At 37.4% G+C, this 21,469-nt stretch overlaps 1 pseudogene; it reads left to right on the forward strand.

The window, feature by feature from the left end:
* Nucleotides 1-4,603: 4,603 nt before the first annotated feature.
* On the forward strand, nucleotides 4,604-19,819 carry LOC124448053 (annotated as a pseudogene).
* The last annotated feature ends 1,650 nt before the right edge of the window (nucleotides 19,820-21,469 follow it).

The following is a 21,469-nucleotide window of genomic DNA, read 5'->3' on the forward strand; positions in this document are numbered from 1 at the left end:
ATCACCTGCCGGTCAGTATCTTGAGGTGCTACAAAACCATGGATGCACAACGTAAACAACATTCCAAAATCAAATACAGAAATATCGACAAAATCAACAAAGAGTGCTTTCTACGAGACTTAAGAGAAGCCCCTTGGGATATCTCCTTTGTTTTTCGAGATGCCGATAACATTGTTGAATCTTGGTACAAAACCTTTAATGACATTCTTGATAATCACGCACCTTTAAAGTTCAAGAGTGTGAAGAAAATCAATCAGCCGAAATGGTTCACTAATGATCTATACAACGAAATAAATAAACGCGATTATCTTCTAAAGAGGGCCAGGAGAACACAAAATGAACAAGATTGGTCTGCTTTTAAACTGATTAAAAACAAAGTGACGAGGAAACTAAGAAATGCGAAGGAACAGCACTTTAAAACTTAGTTCAGTAAAAATCAAAAATGTCCAAAGAAACTTTGGTCTTTAATTAAAGACCTATCTAAAGATACAAGGAATAATGACGACTCCGTCCCTATTGCTGACAAAAACAACAACCTGATAAAGGATGACCATTCAATCGCTGAACGCTTTAACCGCTTCTTCGCTGATGTATATAAACGTCTCATAAAAGCGGCACCTATACTTTATTATGATGCTCTTCCTGGTCCACAAGACAAATCTAACAGTCAAATTGAGAATCTTATTCCGCAAATAACTCCTAGTGAGGTTAACGATTATCTTCTAAGTATACCTACACACAAAGCCACGGGAATCGATGGGCTTGGTGCCAGAGTTCTAAGGATTGCAGCTCCTGAAATATCATGCTCCATAGCTAAAATTATAAATCACTGTATTGAAACTTGTACATTTCCCTCACAATGGAAAATAGCAAAGGTTAAACCACTATTCAAGAATCAAGGAAACAAGCAAGATATTCAAAACTATCGTCCAATTAGTATTTTGCCTATTCTTTCTAAAGTCTTTGAAAGACACATCTTCAATGCAATGAGCACCTACTTAACAGAAAATGCACTTTTATACCGCTTCCAATCAGGGTTCCGTAAAAACCACTCCACGGATACTGCTTTGTTGTTTCTTCTGAACCAAGTCCTACTTGACCTTGATAAAAACAATGTCAGCGGCTTAGTCTTTGTGGACTATAGCAAGGCATTCGACTTGATCAATCATGACATTCTCCTAGTAAAGTTAAGATCATATGGATTTCCAGATAATGTTGTAAAGCTATTGCAGAGCTATCTACTCAATCGCAAACAGTGTGTCACTGTAAATAACTCGACTTCGTCACAACTTATGCTAACCAATGGAGTTCCTCAAGGTAGCATATTAGGACCTCTACTGTTTTAATTTTCGTCAATGATCTTCCCGAAGCTGTTGGATCGGACTCAACTATTCATGCTTACGCGGATGACACCACATTTAAAGCCAGCGCTAATATCGATAATGCACCTTTGGAATTGGAACGACGTCTTCAAGAATACATGGATAAATGAAGTAAATGGTCTAGCGAAAATGGGATGGTCCTAAACGCTGTTAAAACCAAAGCATTACTTATCACCGGAAAGAGGCTACATTCATCATTAGTTGATGGCAATCACCTGTCAGTGACCCTTGATGGGGCCGAAATAGAACAAGTAACCTCTTATAAATTGCTTGGTGTAACACTCGATCAAGATCTTACATTTAGTGACCACATTTCTAGCCTAAAGGCCAAGCTTTCTCAGCGTATTGGTTATTGAAAAAGATAACGAGATACCTTCCAATAAAAGAAAGACTTTTATACTATAACGCTTTGATTAAACCCGTCCTTATGTACGGGAGCATGGTTTGGAATACCTGCGACGTTAAAGAACTCCACTGTCTCCTAAGGTTACAGAAAAGGGCTGCCCGAGTAATTCTTGGAGTAGACCCTTATTCTAGAAGTGTTGTAAACTTTAGTAAACTAGGCTGGTTGCCTTTTTTTGACGAAATAAAACTAAACAAATGTGCCATGATTTTTAAGAGCCTCAAATGCGATGTTCCTATTTATACCAAAGATTTGTTCAAGACGAACAGTTCTGTTCACAATAGGTCCACGAGACATGGCAATTTAAATTTAGTGTGTCCCAAATACCTAAGAAATAACGATGGTGGCAAGGCATTCAGTGTTGACGCAGTTAAGTTATGGAACAGCCTTCCCCATGATATCAAAAAAAGCCTAGTATAAATCTATTCAAAACAGCTGTGAAAAAGCATTTTATAAGCTGATATAAAAACCTGGACAACTTTGAAACAATATTAAGCAATAGCACACTACCTAATTTTAATTTTAATTTTTTATAAATTAATTTTATCTTTCTGAATATTTTTTATAGGTCCTGCTATTTTTATCATAGAATTTTGTAATTATTTATATATTTATTCATTTATCAGTTTTTTGTAATGCTGTATAATCTAGTTAGAGGGCCACAGGTTTGTCAGCTTTTCAGCTGTTACGTGTCCCCCTCTTCAAACAAAGTAATTATTACTAACATTTGACAGTCATAATGATAATAATATAATAACAGCAAACATGTGACAGTCATATGACTAAGATATCTTGTGACCATCATGTGACCTCATCACCTTCTCAGAAAATGATTTCATCATGAAGCCTTCATGAAATCTGCCAACCAATCGAATCGAGTTTTTTTTTTCACCACTGTACACAATTATCAATTCAAACAACCAATCACTTTCAAGGCAAATGGTTAACATGATTACGTCACGATGGTATACTTATGCACATGACTGGATGCTGATGTGAAAATGTTGCTACGGCAATCATATAAGTCTATATATGACATACGACCATACATAACATCGAAGCAGGATCGAACACGTTTGAAAGCGAAATTTGCAACTTTGTTCATTTTTAGCCCCTACCAACAGACGCAATCTGGTGAACGTTTTTGGGCATTGTGAGTAAATAGAAGAATTATTTACATTTGTATCGATTCATTGAAATTGAAAGTTGCTAGCAGTTTGTGATACGAATTTTGTACAAAACTAGCATCTGTCAACCGGCACGGAGGTCTTACAGAGTTTCTCGCTGTCAAATCACAAAAAACCTTATAAGTATATGAAAAGTCTTACTTATGATGCAATCGGATCAGATGTAAAGCAAGTTACGTTAATTCGTTTTTTAAAAATAGCATTTTTCTAACTCCTGACTCATGAGTGTTAGCAAAATGTCACGACAAAGATGGTGGACTTTTTGTGTTGAACCGCTTTCATCTGAAAAGGGATGTTCTTCATGCACATTTAAGTTCATTAAGCCTTGGGTTTATTTAATAAAGATTCTGAACCGATGCTTCTGTAAATAATAAAGCGTTTTTCAACTTTTCTCATTAATTCATAAAGAATTTTATGAGGTTTCTTTGTGTGTAACCACAGCGTTAACAACAGTTTACGAACAATGAGATGATTTCTGCATAAAAGGTGTATCAAATAACGCCAACAGAAACTGACGACTTATTGTGATGATTTCATGACTGTGTTATTGATGCATAAAGATTCTAACTTGTCTGCTTCATGCATGTTTTACATAACTTTGGTACTATCGCGAAAGCTTTTCTTCTCCTGGGAACTTTAAGCCTGGTTCACACGAGTGAAATAAGGATAAGCACAAGCGTAGACAAAAGATAAAACAAAGATAAGTAACGAAGCATGTGATATAAGCATGGACATAAGCGCAAGCATAAGGAAAATATTCAAGCATAAGCTAAGAGAAAAACAAAGAAGAACAAAAAGAAGATTTCAAGAAAATCCCATGATGTCGTTGTTTTTATAAACTTCTAGAGCAATAGAAACAAAAGCCTTGACGCTCTTGCTTATTTACTCGTGTCAACCAGGCTTAACATTTAACAAAACCTTAAACCGCAAAATATATACAGCAATGCACCTGTGGGATGCTAGCATACTCATCAGCCATTGAAATTTCACAATAGATTGATTTCTTAAGGTGTTCTTTTTGTGATACACCCTGTATAGTGTCACTTTTCTCGTGACACCCTATATTCGTCGTTTTCACTCATTGCCAAAGGATGAACTTGAGGATGAATGAAGGTGCCGTAATGGTGTACCAAACAAAAGAACTTTGTTTGAGTTCTTTACAATTGGGACTCTAGCATGACAGCTATGACGCCAGGTGATATGATTCTTCGGCGTCCCCCACTGGACACCTTGTTGGCGGGCTTTTGTTCGTATAGCGTTAAAAAAAGAATTTATTTTAAAGAAACATGTCCCCCCAGTGATTTTAAAGGAACATTTGACAAAAAATGTACTCCCCCACTCCCCATAATTATCGAGCTTCACACCACTGGCCAGCGTTCATGTAGTTTTTAGCCCGACATTGAAAACTTTCAATTTTGTTTCTAATTTTACGCATCCCGCCCATGGGGGTCAATCCTGCGATAAATGAGGTGACCATATTCATATATTCTGTTATGCCGTCTGATTTCTTTTAAAATTGAAAGTGTTTTAAAAAGAACTTAGCCTGACATAGCAGAATATATGAATAAGGTCCCCCCCCCCAATTAACACAGGATTGACACCAATGATCCCGCCAAAACGTTTTTTACATTCTAGGATCCGGTAGCGGCGTTCAATGGGATAACCTTTTTCATGGTGTTGATGTGGACGACACGTTCTCCCTCGGGTCTGTGTTCATCATGATGATTATTAGTTGTGCCATATTTGGTATGCTTACATGGTATATTGAAAATGTGTTCCCAGGACAGTATGGTACTTCAAAACCTTTTTACTTCCCATTCACCAAAAGCTACTGGTGTGGAAGCTTTGAAAAGGTAACTTGAAATTTTGCTTAGCAACAGTCGTAAATACAGATGTTGATTGTGTAGGTTAGTTTGGTCCTGAGAAAGGTTGTTGGTGTTAGTGTCGTGGTATCGCTTTAACAATCTTCCCTGGCTTAAAATATTCGCCTTAACCGTTCATTGCATGAATTTTTTCGCCGACCGAGCTCCAACGTGTTCGGTGATTGTTGCTCTGACGCGACGCTATGCAGCAAAGGGTTAGTTCGACGAAACTCGCTTACAGCCGCGTCTGTAGTGGATTGTACCCCTCACCAGACAGTGGCCCCTTGTATGTTGTTGCGCGTGTTTTCCGTTGCGGTGCACGAGTTTCACGAAGACTTTGCTGCACGTACACAGCACGTACGCCACAGTTTCTTGTACCGTTAACCCTTCGTTGCAGGAACTTTTTTCGCTGACCGAGCTCCAACGTGTTCGTTGATTGCTGTCCTAAAGCGACGCCATGCAGCAAAGGGTTAATTGTAATAAATTGTTTTTGACCTCATTGTGAAGATTGTCATAATATTAGAAATCGTATGTGCTGTTTTGCTTACGTTGTCAGAACGGTCATGTTAGGCTGCTGGAGTGTGAGATTTCTTTCACGACCAGCAAAGCATCTGAATATGCGCATTTTAATAACTGAGGGAAGTTTCTGATGATTATGATATCAATAGAAGAAGTTCAAGTCAAGTCAAATTTTTTTGATGCGGAAGTTTAGTGACTGCTTGCTGAATGCTGCTTAAAAAGTATTATAGGTTTTGGTACATTATATTTGGAGTGATATGTGTAAAAAATCTTTCTGCCGCAGGTATCAAACGATGAAGAAACCTTGCCATTATTAAGAAATGCTGAGAAGTTCGAAACATCGAAGAAGTTCGAAAGAGCTCCTCAAGGTCTGGATGTGGGGATTGACATCAAAAATTTAGTGAAGATCTATGACGGAGTAAAAGGTAGATGACCTGGACGGATTTACTGGGGGGGTATAGGGAAGTGCAAGCCCCCCAGGCATAAGATTTCACCCCCCTAAATAAATTGTTCACCTCTCCAAGAAACATTTTAACCTCCCAATTTTTAGCAAAACAAATCTCTAGTACAGACTAACTGAGTTTTTTGGGCAATGTTTCAACTTTCTACACTACCTTCGGTTGTTGCACACTACCAGTCTGCCCTAAATTCGAAACCCTAACATTGTCTTACATCAATTCCTTAACCAGCTCGTCTCCCTAAAGTTTTTAGTACCACCCCTGTTTGAAATATGAAAATCTATCTATGAGATGACCTCACCTCTATGAGATGAATCTTACCATACAGTATAGAAGCAACTTATGACGTCAACATGTATGACTGGGGCTCACTAAGCAACAGGTAGATGACGTCACAAATCTTACCACACAGTACAGAAGCCAATTATGACGATAAGATTTGCTACAGTGAAACAGGTACAAACCTCACGAACTCACAAATCTTAAGGGAGCCATTTATGACGTCATGATTTATGGCGGAATAACCGGTAGACGACGCCACAAATCTTACCAAACATTACCCAGGTTACAACTACGGCTTCAAGTTACGATATTATACTTTCGTGTGCTATGCAGGTAAAAAAGTTGCTGTGGACGATGTTTCACTAAAGATGTACGCGGGACAAATTACGGTTCTTCTTGGTCATAACGGAGCTGGTAAAAGTAGTTTGATGTCTGTCCTTACCGGTTTTTATTCTCCGAGTAAGGGAAATGCCGTTGTCAATGGTTACGACATTAGAACAAGCATGGATGGCGTACGGTCAAGTTTAGGTCAGTGAGGAAAGTAACGAAATGTTTTTGAAACATTTAGAAAAGGTTATGACTGTTAGGTGCAATGGCTACGCGAAAGTTGTGGAAATTCATACAATTTACAATGTGAAATGACTGAGAACAGAACTACATCTAACTTCTATAAAAAAAGAGTTTAGTTCAACTAGCTACTTACAGTTCGACTAGTATGTAACTTCTATAAATAAAGAGTATAGTTCAACTAGCTACTTACAGTTCCACTAGTATGTAACTTCTATAAATAAAGAGTATAGTTCAACTAGCTACTTACAGTCCCACTAGTATGTAACTTCTATAAATAAAGAGTATAGTTCAACTAGCTACTTACAGTTCCACTAGTAAGTAACTTCTATAAATAAAGAGTATAGTTCAACTAGCTACTTACAGTTCCACTAGTATGTAACTTCTATAAATAAAGAGTATAGTTCAACTAGCTACTTACAGTCCCACTAGTATGTAACTTCTATAAATAAAGAGTATAGTTCAACTAGCTACTTACAGTTCGACTAGTATGTAACTTCTATAAATAAAGAGTATAGTTCAACTAGCTACTTACAGTTCCACTAGTATGTAACTTCTATAAATAAAGAGTATAGTTCAACTAGCTACTTACAGTCCCACTAGTATGTAACTTCTATAAATAAAGAGTATAGTTCGACTAGCTACTTACAGTTCGACTAATATGTAACTTCTATAAATAGAGAGTATAGTTCAACTAGCTACTTACAGTCCCACTAGTATGTAACTTCTATAAATAAAGAGTATAGTTCAGCTAGCTACTTACAGTTCCACTAGTATGTAACTTCTATAAATAAAGAGTATAATTCAGCTAGCTACTTACAGTTCCACTAGTATGTAACTTCTATAAATAAGGAGTATAGTTCAACTAGCTACTTACAGTTCGACTAGTATGTAAATTCTATAAATAAAGAGTATAGTTCAACTAGCTACTTACAGTTCCACTAGTATGTAACTTCTATAAATAAAGAGTATAGTTCAACTAGCTACTTACAGTTCCACTAGTATGTAACTTTTATAAATAAAGAGTATAGTTCAACTAGCTACTTACAGTTCGACTAATATGTAACTTCTATAAATAAAGAGTATAGTTCAACTAGCTACTTACAGTTCCACTAGTATGTAACTTCTATAAATAAAGAGTATAGTTCAACTAGCTACTTACAGTTCCACTAGTATGTAACTTCTATAAATATAGAGTATAGTTCAACTAGCTACTTACAGTTCCACTATTATGTAACTTCTATAAATAAAATGTATAGTTCAACTAGCTACTTACAGTTCCACTAGTATGTAACTTCTATAAATAAAGCGTATAGCTGATGTATTTTAGGAAAATCGTGTTAATATCATGTTTAGAATAATCCATATTAATTAGCATTTGATTAAACTGTTCAATCCCATACACTATTGGGATATTTCTAAATCGGTTGGTCCAATATCACTAAGTTAAAGCATTTCTGTCTAGAGACATGATCTTTTTTATTTTCACCACCCAACTGTCTTCCTTTGAAATGGTTAATCGTCTATTTGATTTTTACTATTTTAAAAAAGGTTTATGTCCACAACATGACGTTTTGTACGATCGACTGACTGTCAAGTAGCATTTGTGGTTCTTCGGAAAACTGAAGGGTCTGTCCAGTGATGAAATCGATAGCGAAGTGGTAAAAATGATGGAGTCCATCAAACTCGCGGATAAAGCTAACGCTCAAACAAGATATTTGTCTGGCGGGATGAAACGCAAGCTATCTTTAGGAGTAGCGCTGATTGGAAAAACGAAGGTAGATATTATCACGTGCACATCACGTGCATTTGTTGTATTACTAGAATCAACATCTGAACATCACTCGTGATGTAGACTGAGGTATTGTGGACTAAAGTTTCAACATCAAATCACTTCAATTGAAGACACTAGACTGAAGTATATAAGAACTAAAGTTTCAACATCAGATCACTCCTGATGGAGACACAAGACTGGAGTATATAAGGACTAAAGTTTTTACACATCAAATATTTCCTTATGATAACTCTAGACTTAAGTCTGTAAAAACTCAAGATCTGTTCTGCTTAGGCATAAATCTGTTTTAAAGTCTTCTTAGAAGATATGCTTTTAATTACCAAGTTAAATTTTTTAACAACTCACTCCCTCAAGGTGTTAATGCTTGACGAACCTACTTCCGGTATGGATCCATCTGCCCGCAGGTTTACTTGGGAACTGCTTCAGAAGTATCGTGACGGACGAACGATCTTGCTGACGACACATTTCATGGACGAGGCGGACGTTTTAGGAGACCGCATTGCGATAATGGCTGAGGGCAAAATCTGTTGTTGTGGTAGTTCATTGTTTTTGAAAAACCATTATGGCGTGGGTTATCATATAGTGATGGTCAAAGAACCAGAATGTAAAGAACACAAAATTGACGAACTAGTTAAAGAGTATGTCCCGAATGGCCAATTGGAAAGTCGCGCTGGTAAGTTTTGATGCACTTCTCTAGGAGACTTTATAGGGTTGAGCCTGCAGTTATGAGCCAGCAGCTAGCTGCCGGATACGATAGAGTGACGAGCGTTGAATTATTTTAGCAAGCGGAAACAACGCAAAATTTATTATTTGACAAATTCATATGAACGTTTTCGTATATAAAAAAACAATTGTCCTACGTAAAATTCGAATTAAAGCCATTTTTGAAAAGAAATAATGTTTTATTGGTAGTTACGTTTCGTCTATACGCAAGACATCATCAGACTAGAAATTAAGTTTCACTTCGTGACGTAGATGTTTGTCTTAATCTGTAGAAAACAATTGATTTCAAAGACTCTCGAGATATACAATACATGTATACATAAAGTTTATTTCAGAAGAATGAAATCCGTCAGCTCGAACTAGGCTGTCATTTGTTGAGAAGGCGTTGTATTTTTACCAACTTTATCATATTTTATCAGTATGAAGCTTAAATATTATACATTTCTTTTGTTGTAAGTGTTTTTCGATGTAGTGTTTAGCCAGTAGTCATTTGCAATACTTTTTTTACCTACGTTAGGCGCTGAACTGTCCTACATCTTGCCTCGGGAATCTTCGCGGAATTTTTCCACGTTGTTCTCAGAACTGGAGACTCGACGAAAGGAGCTGGGAATTGCTAGTTATGGCGCTTCAATGACAACCATGGAAGAAGTTTTTATGAAAGTGGGAACGGAATGTGACGACACGTTAAATGATAGACTAAAAGGTAAGCTGTGGTAAGGGTGGTAAGTGTTCATTTCCTGGGATAAATGAAAGTAAAGGATGGTGATGGGACATTACATCATAGATTTAAAGGTAAGTTATGGTAAAGGTGGTAGTTGTTGATTGATCGGGATATCAATGAAAGTAAAGATTGCACGAGGTTTTAGATGATAGACTCGAGAGTAAGCTGTGGTAAAAGTGGTAAGTGTTGATTGATTGAGATATCAATGAAAGTAAAGGATTGCGACGAGGTTTTAGATGGGACTCGTAAGTAAGCTGTGGTAAAAGTGGTAAGTGTTGATTGATCGGGATATCAATGAAAGTAAAGGATTGCGACGAGGTTTTAAATGAGACTCGTGAGTAAGCTGTGGTATAAGTGGTAAGTGTTGATTGATCGGGATGTCAATGAAAGTAAAGGATTGCGACGAGGTTTTAAATGAGACTCGTGAGTAAGCTGTGGTAAAAGTGGTAAATGTTGATTGATAGGAATATCAATGAAAGTAAAGGATTGCGACGAGGTTTTGGATGATAGACTCGAGAGTAAGCCGTGGTAAAAGTGGTAATTGTTTATTGTTTAGCAATGAATCATTTCTAGAAAATGCTGATTTGTGGTTTTGATTTGACCAACACTGAATAGTTGTTCTATTTATTCATGGTGTTTCAAGTCAAACTTTTTCTTTTGTACGTCATCTAGCGGATGCAATAAATGCTTCAGTAAGTACAGTGAATGATGAAGACGCATTATATGGACGCAACAACAGCATGATGCCACTAACAAACACAACAAAGCCACAGTTAAACTACGGAATAACCTTGTTTCTGCAAAGGTGGTGTGCTATGTTCAAGAAACGCTTTCTTCATTCGCGTCGACATAAAATAGCCATAATTCCTCAGCTTCTCGTGCCTCTTATATACACAATGCTTGCTCTGATTGTCGTTGACACGATGCCTAAGCCTGAGGACTCTCCTCCCAGAATTTTGACGACAGCTATGTTTCATGATAACATTGCACCTTACTCAATTGTTGGAAACCCGAACAGGTAGATATATTGAACTTAAATATAACTGGACGGTTACTTCCCGCCAAAATTTGAAGCCGGCAATTAAACTAGTCCCCATCTTTCCACGCACGGCCCAGAGAAACAGGCATGTTAATGTATAAAAAGTAGCCTTCCAGTTGTATATTTAATCAAATGGAATCAACTTTACATATTATTTCCTGCTAAATTCTGGTAAAATATGTTTGTGAATTGTTCGATCTAAATTCTTGGAAATGTTCGAATTTTTAAACCAGAGCCGTTCAGTGTTATTTGGTTAAATTGCTTAGATTTTAAGAACAAAATGCTTTAATTTTCTTTTGGTAAACTACTTAACATGGTTAATCACAGGGTTTTTAAAAAAGGAAACTTAGAAATTAATCTATTATTTTAATTTCAATGCCCCATCACTGTGCTAAACCCTCTTTAGGATGAGTAAATATAATCAGCGACGTGCTTTTGTTTCATATCTTTGTTACAAGAACAAAACCGTTTTCGTTTCCTGAGCAGTAAACTAAACTTCTCGCAGCAAAACATGCTGAATAATGAGCGCCCGGATTTAAAATCCCGATCAGACATTAAAATTTGATGTAAGCGTAAATAAATCTTTTTCAGGGAGATAAATGATCTGGCTAAAATGTACACCCACTCGGCAAGCTCGTATACTAAGTTCGTTGATATCGACAAGGATAGTGCTTTCCGTGATGGGAACATGACCAAATATTTACTAGAAAAAGCCAAAGGAAGAAACATTGGATACTTCAACAGACATTATCTGGTTGCAGCGACATTTACTGAAGCAAATAAGAAAGGTATTGCTTGCTCGTGTAACTACATTGTTTTCACCCTCTCTGAAGGTGTGTGACTATGATGGTAGAATAGTTCTTATCAATATCTGTCAATTTATGCTTTTTTAATGAGTTTAAAATGATCAAGAAAGACTTGTCCATCGAGGAAAGGTCTGTAGATAAAAAAAGTATCAAGGAAGTTTATGTAGATCGAGGAAGAATCTGTAGATCCAGAAGGATTTTTTAATCAAAGAAGGATCTGTACATCAAGGAAGGATCTGTATATCAAGGAAGGATCAGTAGATCAAGGAAGGATCTGTAGATCAAAGAAGGATCTGTAGATGAAGGAAGGATCTGTCGATCAAGGAAGGATCTATCTGTAGATCGACGAAGAATCTGTAGATCAAGATGGATTTCTTAATCAAAGAAGAGTCTGTAGATCAAGAAAGGATCTGTAGATCAGTAGAAAACATAAATATGAGGTAGATCAGCTAAGAATCTTGGCGAATTTAATGTAATTTATGTGTGTTCCTATTTAGCAATAGCCAAGGCTTGGTTCAACGATCAAGCTTATCATGCGATAGCGGTGGCACTGAGTGCAGTGGACAACGCCATTTTGAAAAATAGTTCCGGGAATAAAAACAAATTAATCACAGTGACAAATCATCCTTTGCCGAGAACTACGAAGCAAAAATCAAATGATTTAGATGAGTATGTTATTTTTTGCTTTCGAGCTTTTCCCAAACTTTCACAACAAGCGTTCCTATAATTATGTAGGGACAAGTAAAGATATTTTGTATTTCCTTAATGAATATCGTTTTAATAAAACATCATTCACTGTTAAATTTCCTGCAAAAACCACGCAATCTGTGTTAAAAAACAACGGTTTTTTGAGCATTCAACCAATCAGCGCCCGTGTTTTTATGTAATCAGATTTTTTTTAGTCTCTCCAATTTCTATTGAAATTTATATGTTTTATGAATTGATATATATTAACAGTGCATCCTGTGTCCCAAGTGCAGGAGTCACCATTGCACTATTGTTATAATGTATACAGCTTGTATAACAATGTGCCTTCCCGGCTATCACCACAGTGCAATGGTGACTCCTTAACTTGGGACACAGGATGTACGGTGTATATATATATTTATGTGTGCAAAGTGTATAACAATGTGCCCTCCCGGCTATCTCCATAGTAAAATGGTGACTCCTGCACTTGGGACACAGGACGTACGGTTACACATTGTATGGATTGTATTGTAGAGTCACCAGAGCGCTCAAACCTATATAGGTGAGCAATGCATAAAGCGAATGCGGTGAACGTCTCTTTATGAGACTCTCTACGCAATCCGAGAGCGCTCAAACTGCGCAAGCGCAGCGAGCGTAATATACAAAGTGTATAACAATGTGCCCTCCCGGCTATCTCCATAGTAAAATGGTGACTCCTGCACTTGGGACACAGGACGTACGGTTATATTTATGTGTGTGTATGAGAGACTGATTTATTCTTGACATACGACTGTGTTCACTTCAAAGGCAGGGATCGCTGAGCATATTTTTTATTAGGGGGCGGGTTATCGACTGCCAAAGTTAGGTGAAAGTGTGAAAGAAGGGATTCGGGGGTTGACAGCCCTCGGTCCCCATGCTCCGCTTTCTCTGAAGTGATCAGCTAACGATCAATAGTTGCGAAAGCAACAAGGTCTAATTCATCAACTTTTTTTTCTTTCCAGCAACAATGCTAGCCTTGCCATAGCTTTGAATCTGCTAATTGGCATGGCGTTTCTTGCTTCAAGTTTTGTCGTGTTTGTCGTCCAGGAGCGAACGAACGGTGCAAAACATGTGCAGTTCGTTAGTGGCGTTGATCCCATTAGTTACTGGACTGCTTCGTGGTTGTGGGACTTGGTGAATTTCACACTTCCCTGTATCGGCATTGTTGTTTTGTTTGCATGTTTTAACGTGCCTGCGTACACAGGTAGGTCGAATTTCCCAAGCTATGACGTAGCTTGCATTTGGTCATGTTATGTAGATTTTCATGTACTCTTTGTAAAAACAGTAAATGTTCTGAAATCTACACAGCAGGACTGAAAATTGCAGGTTGGATTTTTCATTGTCGTCATGGTCGCCAAAACATTTCACTTGCCTTTGGCGACAAAACCCGAAAAATTGGGATTATTTGAAACGCCGAATTTGATTCCGCGTTGTCAATTATCTTGCCATAAAACGTCAATTGCCTGATCTTTCAGCCAATCCGAACGTTGTGATCCAATAAAGTTTTTTTACAAAATGCTCGAGGACTCCTCGTAGTTGTCGAAATACTTGTTTGTAAGGAGAATGAACTCGACCCAAACCCCTAATCTCACGGCCAATCAACCAACTTTAAACAATTCCAATAGTTTTTGATGACAAAATTACGTCAAGGTTACGACGTTGAATCTGGTTTGAGGCTGTGAGCCTGTGATAGCAACATACCTTAATACTTAAAATACGATCTTTTACAGAAGTATGTTTGGAAGTGGAGTTAGCTCACAGCATTTATATTTGTCTTTTTAAACACATTTTTCACTTGAAAATTCATGGAAGCACAGAATTGCATGTCAAACGTGCCATTTAGATCTCGGTCAACCCTTAAAAATTCCAACAATTCTGTTGAAGTTAGCAACGTTCGGATCGGGTGAATTTTCCCATTTCGCACCATTTCTCAACAACTGATTTTAATTCATTGCAGAAGGCTATCGTCTTGGAATAGTTTTACTCGTTTTGATGCTTTATGGTTCATCCATCATCCCGTTTATGTATCTCTTCTCGTTTCTCTTTAAAACGGCGTCGAAAGCTTTCGGCTTTATGACGATGTTGAATTTTGTAATTGGTGTTGTCCCCTGGCTTGTTGTGTTCATCATTCAGAGTCTTGACTACCATCACACGGTTGATGTCCTTAACTGGACTTTTTTGGTACTCCCCAACTTTTGCCTCGGACAGTCGTTCTCCAATATTTTTGAGAATTATAACCGTATCAGACTTTACAATATGTGCATAGAAAAGTATGCGCCAGTGATGTGCATGCCTCTGAATGCGAGGATTCAGACGAATTATTTGGCCTTTGAAAATCCTGGAATTGGTCGATTTCTCTTGGTGTTACCACTTGAAGGAATCTTCTTCATGCTTATTATTCTGTTCATCGAGTTCAACGCTATTCGGTCGTTGCGAAGTTCCATTAGATCGGTGTACGTCGATCCGTTTGACAGCAGTCATCCAAACGGTGATACGGAAGATTCCGACGTGATGGCGGAAAAACGACGAGTACTCAACGACGAAGTGAACGAAGACGTGTTGAAAGTGAAGGATCTTACGAAAATATTTAAAGTTCCAGGTAGGGTATTTCGCCTTGCTGTGTTTTAATAGCTCTCTTTTGTATAGATGTGTTGAAAAGAAAGCCTTCTTTTATCAGCCGAAATCATGTCAAAAAAATTTTCGCTTTTTAACACAATATTTTGGAAACTTAAAAAAGATGGTCGCGATGAGTTCATTGTGCTTGATTGAAAATATAACTTATCAATTTTTTACCACTAGAAAAGAGTTCACATACGAAACGGGATTTTTTAGTGTCTATGAAACGAAAATTTTGTTGTTTAAATAATGGTTTTGTTGAAATAAAACTTTTAAAATGTCAGTAGACTTTCTTAAACAGTTTATGTTATATCTATGACATCTTGTTTTATTAGAGGAACCTGTAATGGCCGATTTTAGAACCAGTGTTGTCGCCTTGCATAATGAGAATTTAAATTATAATGTAGGTTTACGTAATTCGCATCAGTAAATTATTAAATGTATATTACTGATGTGTTTGTTCAGATGGGAAGAGTTCTCTTCGTAGTGACATGTTTTCTGTAAAAAAACACTCTCCAACGGTTGTACTTCCATAATCTGGAGAATGAAACAAGATTATCTTGAAAATATACAATACTCTCATTGTCTGGAGAATGAAACGAGATTTTCATGAACACTTTTTTAGAAAGTTCACTGTCGTTTTGAAACTTTTATTCAATAAAATTCTACAAAAGAACAAAGCTCCTCTATAAACACCATATTTTTTCCCAAAAGGTCGTCGAACATTTGCTGCAGTGGATCACATCAGCTTGGGAATACCTTTAGGTGAATGCTTCGGTCTCCTGGGAGTCAATGACGCGGGAAAAACTACAACGTTTAAAATGTTAACAGGTGATGTGATTCCAACTTCGGGTACCGCCGTCCTTGACTCGTGGGATATTCAGACTAATTTAAGTCGGGTATGTGTTTCCTGTTGTATATGATCAGTAGCGTAGCCAGCCTTCGTACTAGTCTCGAACTAGTCATTTCTACGTCATTGCAGAAAAAGTTGAACAGGCAATGGTATGCATGCAGCCATTGAAGAGGCTGTTATGCAAATTACTGGTTTGCAGATTTTTCTACACTGTGTATACCATTAAATGTTGTTTACAAAAAAAATATACTGTGGTATGTCACTACACCTCTGTGAATGAACAACAACACAATTTTTGCCATTTTGCATGACATCTACATTGTAAATAAGGAAAATCTTTGTTGAAATCAGCCAACTTGGCGCGGTCATGACTTAAATGCATGCCAGGAACAGGCAAATATTTTTGACCGCGCCGATGTTTTTTCTAGTGGTAAATTTCTCTTGCAATATTTAGTGTTGACGTTGCAATGTATGTAATATTTCCGTTGCGATGTTTAGTGTTGCTCATTTACGAAATGGTGCTTCGCATGTAATTGTTCAATAATATTACGACGCAAAGCAAGTTGTAACCAGCCATAAATACAAGCCAAGCGAATTACATTTGACGTTCAAAGATCGAGCAACTAACTCTTACTTACATAACAAATAGTTTCTTACTTGTTCATAAATGAACTCCCTTTTCAGTAGTTGCTTGTGTCGGCCACTTAGGAGGTAATTGGTCAAATATATTTCAATTTCTCTGCAGAACAACCTAGTAAAATATAGACGTTTCAATGGTCCGTTGTATTGTCCGCCATTTTGGTTTTTCTCCCTCCAACGAAACCACTTTATGTAGCGAAACACAGCCTCAGCACAGTATGAGGAATATATCGAAGATAACTTCATTGACATTTTTTGTGCCACCCGTATTATTACCACAGTGTAGTGGCTCAACAGGATGTTTTGAAAAAACTACTCGTCTTTGAAATCAGCCGACGTTCAGGCTTTGCATGATTCAGCAGTAATTGATCCCCAAAGGCCTGTAAACGCAATTGAAGACAATAATACATACGAATCGCGGCTACTGTTCGTTGCAAATTTCAAGCATGAAATTTATTTCAATTGCCGTTACGCCTTGGTTTCGAATCAATTACTCCTGAAACAGGCAAAACAAAAACGTCGCCTGGTTTCAACTGCCTAGAGAAAGGACCTTCTTTATGTTTGTTATTCTCTAGCCACACCATAGAAAACAAACCATTAATACCATTTGGCTGCGCAACTTGGTGCTGTATATTTAGTACCAACCATCGATAATTGGGGGGGGAGGAGAGTTTATATGCATATATGATTATGACCCACCCCCCGAAACCCCCCATTATTGATCTTACTGCGTTTGCGTGATTGTGTCAACAACAAATACTTCAATCGGTGAAAATTGCCTTTGTACACGTTATTTTCATGAGTCAATATGTTTCATGTTTAAAATTTGCGTGTTTGGATGGCCTGATGCAAACACGAGCATCGACCAATCAGAGCACGCGTTATACATGCTATTTTGTAAATGAATATTATAATTTTAAATGTAAATTACGTTGTTTACCAAGGTTCGTCAACGAACAGGCTATTGTCCACAATTTGATGCTTTGATCGATTTATTGACGGGACGGGAGATGTTACAAATGTATGCTGCACTTCGTGGAGTTCCGAGTCATGAGATCAATCCATTGATCGAAGATTTAATGAGATCAGTGTTGCTAACGGAACACGCTGACAAGTTAACTAAAACATACAGGTAAAATAGAAGAAAATGTCGTCTACTTTCAAATATGTGCAACTTTAGTCCTTATATACTCCAGTCTAGTGTCTTTATCTGGAGTGATCTGATGTTGAAACTTCAGTCCTTATATACACCAGTCTTGTGTCTTTATCTGGAGTGATCTTTTGTTGAAACTTTAGTCCTTATATACTCCAGACTAGTGTCTTCATCTGAAGTGATCTTTTGTTGAAACTTTAGATCTTATATACTCCAGTCTAGTGTCTTCATCTGGAGTGATCTGATGTTGAAACTTTAGTCCTTATAGACTCCAGTCTAGTGTCTTCATCTGGAGTGATCTGATGTTGAAACTTTAGTCCTTATAGACTCCAGTCTAGTGTCTTTATCTCGAGTGATCTTTTGTTGAAACTTTAGATCTTATATACTCCAGTCTAGTGTCTTTATCTGGAGTGATTTTTTGTGGAAATTATGCATGTGACGCGTCGAAAATCTGCCATCTTTTTATAGCAATCCCAGGCTCCTTAGATCACGAATACAAAGGTCACCTTTTCTTTTTACAGTGGTGGAAACAAACGCAAACTAAGTACAGCGATAGCTTTGATTGGCGATCCACTCATAGTTTTTCTCGACGAACCAACTACTGGAATGGATCCTGTTGCAAGACGACTGTTATGGAACACTTTATGTAAAGTCAGAGCCGAAGGTATGAAACTGGTGATGAAGCGGGTTTCCTTCCGGGGGGGAGAGATGTGTTGAAGAATGCAATTTCATGCAGTTCATACCCGCCTACTATGAGCGCCATTTTGGTTATTATTAAAAAATGTTAGAGTTAGGGTTTTTAATTATAATTTATTTTGCTTCATCCTTTAAACATTGTTGGCAAATTTCATTTTCTGAACAACGGCAGTATCAACGTAACATGAATGGCTTTTCTGATAGGTTGAATCAAACAATAGCGATGAAGGCTAACTATATCGATGATATTAATAGATACTGAGATTATTGACTTAAACAGGGCTCCCGCTACTCCTTTAACTCGTTGAAAAGCTCTTGAATCTTAATGTCTCTCTAGTGTATTTGAAAAGCCCTTGAAAAAAGACAAAATGCCAAAACTCCTTGAAAACTACTTTAGTTTTGACTTTGTAATCGTATCTTTCATCTTTTCAAGTAAAAATAGTAATAATTTGGGCAATTACTAAGCGTATTCTTTGCCTTAATTTGCGAGTTTATCACGATAGTAATGAAGTCACAATTAAGTGTCTTACCTTTGCGTATTTTGTCCGTGTCTTATCTATGCGTATATGTCAGTTAAATTTATTACCTGAAAATGCATAGAACGCATGCTGAGTACGACAGAAATGCCATCAAATAAATTTGAATTTGGTCTTTGAAAATCGATATTTTTCTCCTTGAAAAGCCTTTGAAAAATATATCTGTGACGACCCATGAAAACGCTTTATGTATAGAAACATTACGTACAGGTTTGCCTTGTGCTCAATTTCTCGCAAGTGCAATTAAGTGTCAGATACAAAAAAAGCCGTCATTAGTAATCAGTTTGTCTCCTCCTCTCTCCCTCTAGGTCGATGCCTTATGATTGGTAATCATTTTGTTCCCTCCCCTCTTCCCTTAGGTCGATGCCTGATGATTACGTCACATAGTATGGAAGAATGCGAGGCGTTGTGTACTCGGTTGGCAATCATGGTCAATGGCAGATTTCGCTGTCTCGGTAGCCCGCAACACCTGAAGAACAAATTCGTTCAAGGATTCACTTAGTTAGTAAGCCCTCCAAGTGACACGCCCAGTAATGACACGACCTTGGTAAAAGAATTCGTGGCAGAGACGTTCCCAGGCAGTGAACTTCGAGACGAGCACAATGGCTTGTTGAATTACCACATAGGTGATTCAAAAAGCACTTGGTCTTCCCTGTTTGCGATCTTAGAAGATGCGCACAGCCGTTCTGTTATCGGTAATTATGCTGTTACGCAAACCACACTGGAACAGATAGTTTTAAATTTTGCTCGCTCACAGAGAGGCTACGACGAATAGATGGTCGATTAATATCGTCATACATGGGGGCAGTGTGACCATTTATCTAGAATTATTACTAAATCTTTTTTATCGTGTTAAGTGATTGTTTGGTTGATTTTAATTTTTTCAATCGCGCCTTGTATACGCCAGTAAATGTTGCAACTACCAAAAAGAATTACCCGAATGAAGTAAGCATGATGCACGACCTAGAACCCAGTCTACTAGATACCTGACAACGCTGATTTATAGTTACGAGTGAGGCAAGCCGCCATCTTCAAAGGTGGCAAAATTGACGATATTTACGACTAAAAAGCACTCTTCCAACCTTCTTTTCTTGGTATGGAGTCTGCAGGTATCCACGAAACATGCTACAACTCCATTATGAAGTGCGATGTAGATATCCGTAAGGATCTTTATGCCAACACTGTCCTCTCTGGTGGGTCAACCATGTATCCTGGTATTGCTGACAGAATGCAGAAGTAAATTATTGCCCTCGCCCCTCCGACTATTAAAATCAAGGTTATTGCTCCCCACCAGAAAGAAAGTACTCTGTCTGAATCTGTGGCTTCATTTTGGCCTCTCCACCTTCCAACAGATGTGGATCTCGAAACAAAAATACGACGAATCTGGACCTTCAATTGTGCACAGGAAATGCTTCTAGATTGCTTTTGACGTTTAACAGTTAATTAAAAATATATGATAGAGTTGGTTTGTTTGTATTGTTTTTCGAACGCTTTAGTATCAAAGGTCCGCATTAAAAAAAGGGAAAATATTGTGGAGTTTGTTGACTAACGTAGCATCAAAGTTGAAATAAATAAAGCTTTTGTTGGTTTTATTTGCTTCCTTCGTTTGTATAAAGACCTGATTTTCATGTTTTCTTTATTTATATCTGTAAAGTTATTTGAATTTTAAATTGTGAAATTTTGATGATTGAACACATAATTGAACAACGACACACTCCTCGCTTATTTTACTGGCGAGCATGCGCTGTGGTGATAACACTAACATTGACAGTCAAAATGATAACATAATAATAACAAACATGTGACAGTCATATGACTAAGATGTGTAATGACCATTATGACCTCTCACCTTCTCAGAAAATGATTTCATCACCAAGCACTCACGAAATCTGCTAACCAATCAAATCAAGTTTTTTTTCACCAATATAAACAATCATCAATTCAAACAACCAATCACTTTCAAGGCACATGGTGAACATGATACCTCACGATGGTATACTTAGGCACATGACTGAATGGTGATGTGAAAATGTTGCTACGGCAATCTTATAAGTCTGTATATGACATACGACCATACATAAGATCGAAGCAGGATCGAACACGTTGGAAAACCAAATTTGCAACTTTGTTCGTTTTTAGCCCCTACCAACAAACAGACGCAATCTGGTGAGCGTTTTTGGGCATTGTGAGTAAATAGAAGAATTATTTACATTTTTATCGATTCATTGACATTGAAAGTTGCTAGCAGTTTGTGATACGAATTTTGTACTAAACTAGCATCCGTCAACCGGCACGGAGGTCTTACAGAGTTTCTCGCTGTCAAATCACAAAAAACCTTATAAGTATATGAAAAGTCTTTATTACGATGCAATCGGGTCAGATGTAAAGCAAGTTACGTTAATTCGTGCTTTAAAAATAGCAAATTTTCTGACTCCTCATAGGTGTGTGCAAAATGTCACGACAAAGATGATGGAGTTTTTTTATTTAAGTAAATGGTACTTTACCT

This window comes from Xenia sp. Carnegie-2017, unplaced genomic scaffold, assembly GCF_021976095.1.
Source record: "Xenia sp. Carnegie-2017 unplaced genomic scaffold, XeniaSp_v1 HiC_scaffold_23, whole genome shotgun sequence".
NCBI lineage: Eukaryota > Metazoa > Cnidaria > Anthozoa > Malacalcyonacea > Xeniidae > Xenia > Xenia sp. Carnegie-2017.